Consider the following 12106-nt stretch of genomic DNA (forward strand, 5'->3'; position numbering starts at 1 on the left):
CAAGAAACGATATAACATACATATTAAAATCAAACAACAGAATATAGAACCATACCAAACAATAAAACTCTTGAGCTATCACAATTTTATTATTGTTTGAAATTCTTGTATCAGATAGGGAAGAGCTTACATGAGCAACAAAGGCCTGTGCGTTAGCTCGAGAAAATACATAGTTTATAGTTTATACATATATTTGAAAATACATAGTTTTCTAGTAATCTCTCTACTAAATAGACGGCCCTCGTGTTAATTGAGGAATGTGAGATAGAATAAATATCCCTGGAATAATTAGAATTGATAAGGCTTTTAGTTCGAAGTAGGCTGGCTACTAAGAAATACAGCTCTGATGTAATCATTTATTTGAAAATGATATCTCTATACTTATATCTCTATAGAACAGCCCTCGTATACTCTGAGTACAAGTGAGATACAATAGATTGCCACAAAGTTCATTTAGGACCGGTTTCCGAGCTCGGGATTTAGCTAAGTTCTAGACTTTGAACAGCTGTAGTCAGAAAATTGGCTTTCCGAAACGGGGCGTAGTCGCAGTTTTAGCCTATATCACGTTTAAATTACATTTCGAAAAACTAGGAATATGAATACAAAATAAAATAAAGAGAAAATAGTGTAAAGTTTCAGCTATTTTGAATTATTCAGGAATCAAGAATCAAATCAAAATAAAAAATTCTTTATTGGTTCTTCAACGACAATAAATAAACAAACAAACAAAACTTTCAGCAAAAATATAAGAAATCATTCACCTGCAAGGAAAATCCTGTGCGCAGGTGAGAGTTGCAAATACAAATCCAATATGAGTCACTTTACAAAAGATTAAATAAGAAATTATATAATTAATCATATTAATAGAAGAAGAAGATGAATAAATGGAATAAGGGTAAAAGAATTTATCTCTATCCACTTGAAAATGTCATCAATGTCCGAAACATGTTGTGATTAAATATTTCAAAAAGGGTAAAAGAATGTTTCATTTCGTCAGGGAAAACATTCCAAATTATAGAAATGAGAGAATAAAGATTGATTTTGCTGCAACTATTTACTGCGACTACGCCCCGTTTTTGGAGAGCCAATTTGCTTAGTCCAGCTGTTTAAAGTCAAGAACTTACCGAAAATCCCGAGCTCGGAAACCGGCCCTAAAACTGTATGATAAAAATGTTTGGGTCGAAGTACTAGTAAATTCAACATGAACTTAAAGCTACTTTCCGTAAACCTCTCTACCAAGAACGCAGCCCTATTAAAGACGTGAATAAGGATATATAATTACGTAACGCAAGAATTAGCGATTTTCAGATTTCACTAACCGGTAACATAACTTAACGTCACGAGAACATAACGTTATTCGTAACGGAAACTTATCGGTAGAACAGAACTTTAAAGAGATAGACTGTAACGCCAAATGAAATCCCCTCTTACACTGCATTTCGTTACGTAATTCATTGATATTTGACCGAACGAAGTGAGGTCTAAGATTCAAGTTGACGGTTTGGCATTTCTCTTAATGTTTAAATGTTTGAATGTTTATATGTTGCGCATTTACCGCGAAACGCGGTAATAGATTCACATGAAATTTGACAGGTATGTTCCTTTTTTAATTGCGCGTCGACATATATACAAGGTTTTTGGAAATTTTGCATTTCAAGGATAATATAAAAGGAAAAAGGAGCCTCCTTCATACGCCAATATAAGAGTAGAAATCAGACTATAGAATCATTCATCATAAATCAGCTGACAAGTGATTACACAGATGTGTGGAGAAGCCAATCTATTGCTGTATTTCCATAAGATCTATAGTTTCAATCAGGTACTTGTGGATTAGGATACTGCGTGAGGTCTACTGTTCACAGAACTACTAGTTAGATTCCACTATCCGGTGACGTAACGTGAACATAACGTTATCCGTAACGGAAACTTATTGGTAGGACAGAACTTTAAAGAGATAGACTGTAACCCTAAATGACATCCCCTCTCCCACTATATTGCGTTACGTAATTCATTGATAATATCTTAAAATGGCTATTAAAGGGAAACGTTCAGTATATTACTCATGGGACCTATGATAAATCATATCATCCACCTTTGAAATAGTGATAAGTAAGATGGTAATTGATAATCATTCATAATAGCATCTATCACCTTTAATACAGCACAATGCATTCTGGTATCATCTTGTACCAACCCCAAGGCCAGAGCTTGAAATTTAATTTGTGAGGTTTGAGGTTATGTTGACCCAAATTTCAAATTTATCTTCTTTCAAACCAATAAACCCATCTCAACCTCTCACCACCTATCAAATTCTCATCAGAATACGTATCTTGTGAATGTATAAGCATAGATAATAGTCACAGATTCAAAATAATATAATTATCTCATAAAACCACTCACCAAGATCCTTGAAGGTCGTTCGGAATTTGCACAAATTTCACAACGTGTTCCAATAATATTGTGTTTCACAAGACACTAACCACTGATAACGATCAATTATTGATTTTAGAATTATAATCAAGCACTTTTCAACCGCGGAGTGTGATTTTATAAGAGAATTCATTGATAAATTCAACAGGTCAAGGAACTCGCGTAAGAACGTAGGTACCGAATGACTGACGGACTGACTCGTCATTCATATCTTTGTTGATGACATGTCTCAACGCTAGATGGCGGGAGGGGAGCGCTATAGTACAAAGTGGACAACAGTCCGCTTATTACTATAGTGAGGTCCACGTTATAATAGCAGTGGAGGAAGATAGGAGAACATTGTCTCCGATTCCTTTCCTTGCGACTGCCCTCCAAAGAACCGGTATATCTGATGTTATAATAGTTCGTTCTTGTTTAAAGTAATCTATCATATTCTATTCTATTGAAAATGTGCGATACCAGCACGAAACAGACGTCGCCACATCTAAGAAAGTGAGTGCTTTTTCACTTCAAATGATTAATAAAATTCAATAGTAATATTCTATTCGTTGAAAAAATATACTTATTGATACATAATAGATGGACAATTTGGATTCAGGAAGGACAAAAACATATCTGATGCACTGTATAAATTAACTCAAGAAGTAGACCAATCAATAAATAAAAACCTTAATAATTTAATAATATTTCTGGACCTGGCCAAAGCCTTCGATACAGTCGATAGATCGAAGCTACTAAAAAAACTTGAAATGTTAGGTATTCGTCACAACTCTTACAATTGGTTCAGGAGTTATCTATCGGATAGAAAACAGGTCGTCCAACTGTTGGGTGTTGAGAGTAAAATTAACAACATTGAATACGGTGTGGTTCAGGGCAGCACCTTGGGGCCTCTCTTATTCCTGATTTATATAAACAACTTAGCTAATCTGCCACTTGACGGTAACCTGTTCCTATTTGCTGATGATACAGCTCTGCATGTAACCGGGGTGAATAAGGAAGAAATGTATCAAAAGGCTTCTCGTGATCTCCACCTTTTGAAGGCGTGGTTTGATGATAATATTTTGACGCTTAATATAAAAAAATCAAAATTCATGGAAATTTCTTTACGGAAAAATCATGAGCCTTCTGTTGACACGTTAATGTTACATTCTTGTGGGAATCCAGATAACAATCAGTGTCAGTGCGATTGTATTGAGAGAGTGAGTTCTTACAAGTATTTGGGAATTATGATTGATGAAAAACTTAACTGGTCAGTTCACATTGCCTATCTGAAAAATAAAATACGTAAATCCATTTACATTTTTCTCAACTTACGTCAGTTTTTATCTAAAGATGAACTTAGGAATGTATACTTTGCATATGTCCAATCGTTAATAGTTGCTGGGATTTTAGCTTATGGGGGTGCTTATAAAACAATTCTATCTCCGTTATTGATAACTCAAAAACTAATTATAAAAATTGCTTTAAAAAAACCCGTCCGTACCCCAACTGCACTCATATATGACGAGTTCAACGTTCTCGATATTCGCCAGTTGTATGTCAAGAGCCTACTGTTGTATATTCATAAATATAGAGCAGATATGTTCACGAGAGTTGCTCACAACTATAGTACTCGGTCGGCGGAGTCTTTGAGCATAGAAGTACCTAGACTTGTGGGGGCTCACTCCACTACAAACACTCATTACATTTCGCACATCATTTTCCGAAACATTCCGGCTTTCTTAAGAAGGGTAGAGGATTATTCCCTTTTTATTATAAAAACTTATTACTGGTTGGTTGAAGGAGATTGGCAGGGAGGGTATTGAAGAACTAATTCATTCTATTTATCAATAACTAATTAACTGATGCCCCACAGCTCCGTTTCATAAAAAGAAAAATTTCTCATATAGTAATGATAATAATAAAAATAATAATAATAAAAAATAAAACAAAATATTAAATTTGTTAATAACAATGAAAAATAAATAAAAATGAATAGCGAGCATCTGCGATCTGTAAGGAAGCTGTATTGCAAACGATGTTTATAGTAATACAGTATTACGGTAATTTTATGGTTTTTGCTGATGAATGCGAGAGTCAATCAGTCAGTCGTGATCAGTTTTTATAATTATATAAATAGATTCTACGCTTACCCTAGTATATGCTGTGTTGTTTATTGTAGTGCAACAATATATGGTTTCTTTGTTCCACTGATATGTGTTGTACTGTAGTTTTATATTGTATCTTATTATGTATATTATTTTATCATACTCTTATAGTATATTCTCTCTTAAAGATGTCACGTGGTAATTTGAAACCACCAAATATTTTTAAATGAGCCAATGAAATGTAATAGAACTATAAAATTGGAAAGAAGGTTAGACCTACCCAAAGAGTAAATCAACTCAAAGCAAGTATTATTAGCGATTAGGAGTAATAGCATTATCAACAACGATAAGAAAACATGTATTATTGTGATTTAATAATTATGAGAACCCATTGGTAAGATCAAAAAATTATAAAGCGGCATACTTATTATTGGCGGATTATAAAAAAAAAAAATAAAATGCATGAACATTGAGGTTAGAGTTACTTGTTTACATTTTGAAAAGAATTAGTCGATCTTGGATAAATCGATAATTATCAGAACCATACTGAACGAATCAGCTGATTATTCGATCAACCCATATGACCGGTTGAATCATATAAAATTCACTCATAAAGGATATATTATGTATACTAAAGGAAGTCGATGTGTAGAATTACAAACAACTATTATTTCTGTATAAATATTTATTATAATCCAAAAAAGCATGATAAATCAAGAGTATACAAAACTCATATAAAAACTAAATGTATTATCTATTAAAATCGTATGTTACGATTTATTTATGAATTCAATTAAGATAAACACTCCATATATTTGTATAAAAACTTCTTTTATTTAAATTTTTCTATTATAAAGCCGAGGAAGCCCTGATTCCCAAGGCAACCAATTGTATTGAGTCTATTAAATTGAAGGCCAATCAGAGAGTAGCTTACAGAATTATTCTAGGAAGAGGCAAATTTTTCTGAAAACCTCCTTCTTCTGGCTTAAGATCCCAACCCGAGAGGATGCACATGGAGTTTAGGGTTTTTTCTTCTTCCTTTTAAAAATTTTTAATGAACTATTAAGCCAAACCCTTTTTTAAATGTAATGTATGTTTGTTGAATGTTAATTATTTGTGAACTCAGTGCTGTCAAGGAGTTCGTAATTGTAAAGATTCCCATAAAAATAGCTTTAATTCGAAAGAAACTTATAAAAATCTGGATCACGCGTTAGCCCAGCAGTGACGAAAAGGAGCCTACCCAATTAATTATTGGAAATAATTAATTCAATCCACGAGAACATCTAGAACTTCAGTCAGTGAGTGATAAGTCAAACCAAACGAGCTCGTTTTTTCGTTTTTTCTACGTTCAGTGGGGGTAATTATTAAAACAAAAAGCGCTATTCCAATTAATTAGAATTAAAATAAAAAGTCACCACGTGTTGAACAATATCACATAGTCCATAAGAACATTTTATAAATTTATTTAATATATGTAGGAAGCTTACTTCCATGCACAGCCCGAATTCATATAAATCCCTGAGATCTCATGTTTGAATATTAATTTATTAAATATTAATTTTGTTAATTGAACAAAGTATACCATATCAAACTTATAGACCGAACAGGTTTTTATTTGCAGAATTTTGTATTGACTGGAAGTCTAAGTACCAGTATTAAAAATAATATATTTATAAATTTGAAACACACTATTGTGAATATTAGCGAAACCTGTGATAATTATTCAGATTTTAGGAATAGATTATTTAAGTGAATTATAGTTATATCGAATATTTTATGCACATCTTTTTTATGGGAATATATTTTGTGTTTTATGTCAGCATACAAATCGTAGAAATTTATTTTATCCTAGTTCATCTCGTGATATATAGTTTGAGCTGTTTTAATATCAACAAATATTTTGCAGCATTTAAAATTATTGACTCAATATTTATCATCCTTTGATGATATTCATTTTATCAGCCAGAACAAGTATATTAAGAAATTATATTAATAAGGTTCCAGTTATATCATATAAGGATCCAGAGAGCTTCAAGAACTGGCGTTGTAAGTTCTAAGGAATTTTGAAAGGGTATATTGGTGAATACTTGTATTCACGACGAGCGTTTTAAGAATCAACTAGAAACAACTATAGTTGGTCCTGATTATTCTCTAGTGGTACATGGTTACTGATAATCAGTCATCAAATATTCTTTTAATTTCCTTACTGGTATTCTTCAAGAACTTCATAGAAGCAGCGGTAAGAATTACCAATCACCGATCACTGAACCTTATGGTGATTATTTGTATTTATAAAATTCATGTTTCTACCACTGAGCTAGAGCTGAGGTTTGAACCCAGTAATTTTGCGAGCCGGAAGGCCTTAATTTTTTGTGAATTTATTCGCAAAAGAGGGAATTTAGAGACTGCTCTTATAAATACCAGAAACATCGTATTATCTGTGAAGGAATTACAATCCACAACTTCTCACAATAGCTTCATAACGTGGGACTCTATCATAAGAGATAACCCCCCAGGAGCACAACTTCACACAATGGCACCCAACCAGTGGAGCATGATGGAAAGCTTACCTATTCAATCTTACTACCAATGATTAATGGAATTATTGATAGAACTGAAAACTGCAAGAAGTATAATCTGAAGTTGATTCAACAAGATATATCTGATGATCTATTGTAAGTTTCTGGCTAAAATAATTGAGTTGCTCTTCAAATTAAAATTTTTCAAGCTGCATAAATACAGACAAACTGTATCACACGAGTTTGATAACATAATTCTCATAATAGAGAAAAATTGGATGGAATTTCCATAAAAGTCTATAGTAAAAATTTGATTTTGATTTTTGAATCTAGATATTGTATGCTGACCAGGGTATAGATTATTTGAAATATAATCGCATAGCTATTAGTAAGGAAGATAAAACCCTACCTAAAATTTTAAGAACTATATTAGTGTTTACAATTTATCTATGTCAGAAGCCATACCTGGCACTCGAAGGTCTTTTCGTAATATATGTACATGACACTTGAAACTTTAACACCACACAATTTTATCCGGAATAGGCACTATCACTGAATCCATTTTAATATTCCTGAGATTGGTAATACACTTGGCAATTTATTTGAAGTATTCCATAATATCGTCACCATGAACCAGTCGCCGACCGATGTGGTTAGCCAGCCATCGTCCGCAGCCATCAACCTAGAAAAGCGCAACACCACATTAGATTCTTCAGTCGGTTATACTACCAATTTCATGACGAAAGATTTCCTAAACGAATGCAAACTCCTATGCAGTCAAATTTTAGCAGGACAAGCTAAAGCTACTAAAGCCATCCTGGATCAATTGGAGGAAAATACCAAGGTCCTACAAGAAAGGATAAAAAACATAGGAGACATTAAAATAGACAAGCAATCTACGGCCATAAACGACCTAGAAAACCATATTGATGATGTTGCGTGTCAGCTAAACGATTAGCTGAATGAAGCGCCTAAAGAAATTGAGGAGCAGGTAGACGTATTAGGTGAGGAGAGAGGTACCACTATCATAGAAGCTACAACGGAAAAGGTATTAGAAAATAAATGCGGGATAGAATCGAAGATGGGTGAAAATGTCAATAGAATGGAAATAATAACTAAAGAACAAAGTGATGTGCTGACAGGTATAGCGAACTTAACGGGGGAGGGGGCGAAATCAGGTGAGAAATGCGATGTATTAGAGAATGCCGTAGTCGGACAACAACTAAAGATAACCAAATTATATGACGAAGTGAATGAGAACATAAAAACTATAGATGATAAATGGACCGCAAGTGAAGAAAGAGTCTCCAGACTAGCGACATCCATGGAAAATATTCCAGCCAGCAGAATACATTGTATACTGATTGAACCAGTAAATAGCACTCAACCTTTCCAAAACCTTGGAAAATTTGATAATTCCTACCGTCACATGCAACCCAAACCATTTGTGGACCAAATAAGAGCCGTTCAAGAACTGACACCCACCTCCTGGTTAATGTGGCGTTTCCAACTGTCCAGTCTATTACTCGGCGAGCCGCTGATGTTTTTCCAGAGCCGGATGCGAGATATCAACAGCCTGGAGGACTTCATCTCCCAGTTCCTGCAACAGTATTGGAGTAAATGTAAGCAGATGGATGCACTATCAGAAATTATTTTATGCACTTATGATAGTAAAAATAGACAATCCTACACTGATTTTATAACAGATCTGATGAGCAGAAACGATCAGTTAGACGAATCTCTAACTGATTCATCACTGGTCCACATCTTATCAAAAAAGCTTCCTTTCAATGTTCGTATGACACTGGCAGTATCCTCGATTTCCAGTTGTGAAGAATTGATAGAACATTTACATTGTATCCAGTCAGCTACTTCTGAGCCAAATTATATAAATAGACAAGCAGGAAATTTTACTCAATCTAAAAACAATAATAATAGTCATTTCAGAAAAAATTATAATAGTGAAAATTATATTGCAAACGCTGGAGCAAATGCGCAAAGTGCAAAGTACATTGAAAATAATTCCAGGAACAGATCCCAATATTATAATAGTAAACGGTATCACAAAGAAGCACATTATGACAGCAGACGTCATTGGAAGAGAAACGATAAACAGGATATAAATTTCACAAATCAGGACGATCATAATCAAAATAGCAATAGGCTAAACACATCCTATACAGTGGCATGCACAATAATAACAGACCAACAAAAACCTACAGTAAATCAACCACCAGAACAAATCCACCACCGCACCAGCCCGCCACCAAATAAAGATGTCAAACATGCATCAAATTCGGTATGCAAAAAACAACCTATATTAAGTCTGCTATTCCCTCCCGAAGAACTACCACCAGTAACCAGCCCACCACCGAAAATATTTTACAGCATTGACACAGAAATGATTAAAGAATTGCCAATAACCAAGCCTAAAAATAATGAACCACAGTCATGCACCGAACCTGTGTACCAGCATGCAATAACCCCACAGCATACTAAGTTTGAGCAGCCACCACCCAAGCATCGTTGGATTCACCCGCGGCACACTAGGTTCAAGGAGCAAACCGCTACCAAAGCAAGCCGAAAGTGTGACCGGCAGGACGACGTCGGAGCGAACCCTAGAGTCCAACACCGGAAGGCCCACCGGAGAAAACAACAAAGAAGGCCCCGGAAGAGAGGTTACCGTCCGCATGCCAAATTCAAACACCACGAAAAAGAGGCACAGGAACCAAGCGACCAGGAAAAGAAGGCAACATGCAGGGAGGAATACCGGCACCAGAATGAAGTGGATAATGATACCAACATGCACCCGAAGCACACGCGGTTCAAGCAAGCAGCTTACCGTCGTGATTGCAATTACGGAATAAAGAAAAGGAACATGCTCAAAAACAAGGAAAAAGTAATAACGGATACGGGTTTAGAAAATGATAAAGGAAGAAATTATTATAGGAAGCTATTGGAAGATGGAATATGTGCATTAAAATTTAAAGAAGGAATGAATTGTTCATTGAAGGAAAGAACATCTGTGTATTGTTCACCAAGAGGTTATGTTACAAGCTTAACAATTATGCTGATTCATTTTGTTATGACTATTAGTACGACTATGATGTCAGGTAAAAATTATGTTGCAAATATAATAATGGAGGGTAAAACGTGTGAACTAAAATCGAAAGGAATAGTACATTGTTTATCGAAAATGGAATTATACGATTGTTGTTTATGGAAAGGTTATGTTGGAAGAAATACAATAAATACATTGATTTATTTCGTGAATATTATTATTATTATGGCTGTGATAGCAATTAAAGAAAATATTATTAAAGTACTGATGAATGAGGGCGTGATATATGCTAAGAGAATCAATTCAAAAATTTTCAAAACCAATTTGAAACCAGAAAAGTTGAGGATAGACAAAGCAAATATTCTAAATTATCCAAGATAAGAGAGCTGATGGAGAATCGGTCGTCAGAGCCGCCAAACAATTCACAGAATCAAAACAAAATATTTCTAATCTCAAGCCGTATTATCGGGACAATAAGCGATAAGGATATAAACAATAATATTTTGGTTAAACGTCATTGGCCTACCTGACAAGATATACATACCAGACGAACGCCAACAATAAACTTAATTAGCAGACGAGTATCCACTTCGAATAACAACACCTGAAAATAAAGAAATAAAAAATTTAGAAACCATTTTTAACACCTTTCTTATTAGTGAAACAAGAGAATAAATAACTTCTAATGTTAAAAGCCAACTTACCTTCATGTAGCAGGAAGAGACATCAAGATGGCGACAAGTGATGAACCGAAGCCAACGTAAACCAGCTGTCCACTACGAAAACCAGAGTAGTCAATGCCTATTAAATCATCAAAGTTGATACCCCGAATAAGAAGATCAAGTGTCATATAAATGTGAATTGCATGTAGAGATATTATAAAAATATTATATTATTATTATTTATGTATAAACTAATTAAGAAAATCACTAAAATTATCCGCCAAATGATCAAACCGCATAGTTACCACCAAAAGCATTAATCCCAAGTCTCAATGTATTAGAGGAATAAGAAGTTCTTGTTGATAAAACCTACCAAAGATTATCCTTAAAAATATCCATTATATGAAAGCAAAGCCCAAATTCTGCAAGAGAATGAAATGAAAATGTACAAGTCACTGTTCTATGTTGAGGGAGAAAATATATTATACTCTGCAAGTCGGAGAATTACCAGTTTGTTAGGTTGGCAATGATTTTGCACCAACGTTCAAATGTGCTTCTGGCCTGAGGGCGGAGCGTGGATTAGAAAAAAGATTTATATTATGTATGGAGGAGGAGATAGTTTATATTGTGTATTGTGTGTAGAAGGAGATTGGCCGATGTAAGGCGTATGTATTGAATTGAATTTATTTATTGTTGTATATGTTGTTGAATTGTTAGGAGGTAGGATTCTCAGTAGAGTTATTAGCAGACTTTGTAACATGTATGATTTCTGATCCAAAACCAACTGGATCATAAAATTTATATTATATTCTCGAATTGTCGTTTTAAATCAGAAATCAGAGGGCGTTTTGTGTCACGTGGTAATTTGAAACCACCAAATATTTTTAAATGAGCCAATGAAATGTAATAGAACTATAAAATTGGAAAGAAGGTTAGACCTACCCAAAGAGTAAATCAACTCAAAGCAAGTATTATTAGCGATTAGGAGTAATAGCATTATCAACAACGATAAGAAAACATGTATTATTGTGATTTAATAATTATGAGAACCCATTGGTAAGATCAAAAAATTATAAAGCGGCATACTTATTATTGGCGGATTATAAAAAAAAAAAAAAAAATAAAATGCATGAACATTGAGGTTAGAGTTACTTGTTTACATTTTGAAAAGAATTAGTCGATCTTGGATAAATCGATAATTATCAGAACCAATACTGAACGAATCAGCTGATTATTCGATCAACCCATATGACCGGTTGAATCATATAAAATTCACTCATAAAGGATATATTATGTATACTAAAGGAAGTCGATGTGTAGAATTACAAACAACTATTATTTCTGTAT

General features: G+C 34.0%; 1 protein-coding gene across 1 annotated transcript in view; it reads left to right on the forward strand.

Moving 5' to 3' along the window:
* The window catches only part of LOC111043338, a 134118-nt gene that overhangs the window by 82705 nt on the left and 39307 nt on the right, over positions 1-12106 (forward strand).

The sequence above is a fragment of the Nilaparvata lugens genome, chromosome 13 (assembly GCF_014356525.2).
Source record: "Nilaparvata lugens isolate BPH chromosome 13, ASM1435652v1, whole genome shotgun sequence".
Classification (NCBI taxonomy): Eukaryota; Metazoa; Arthropoda; class Insecta; order Hemiptera; family Delphacidae; genus Nilaparvata; species Nilaparvata lugens.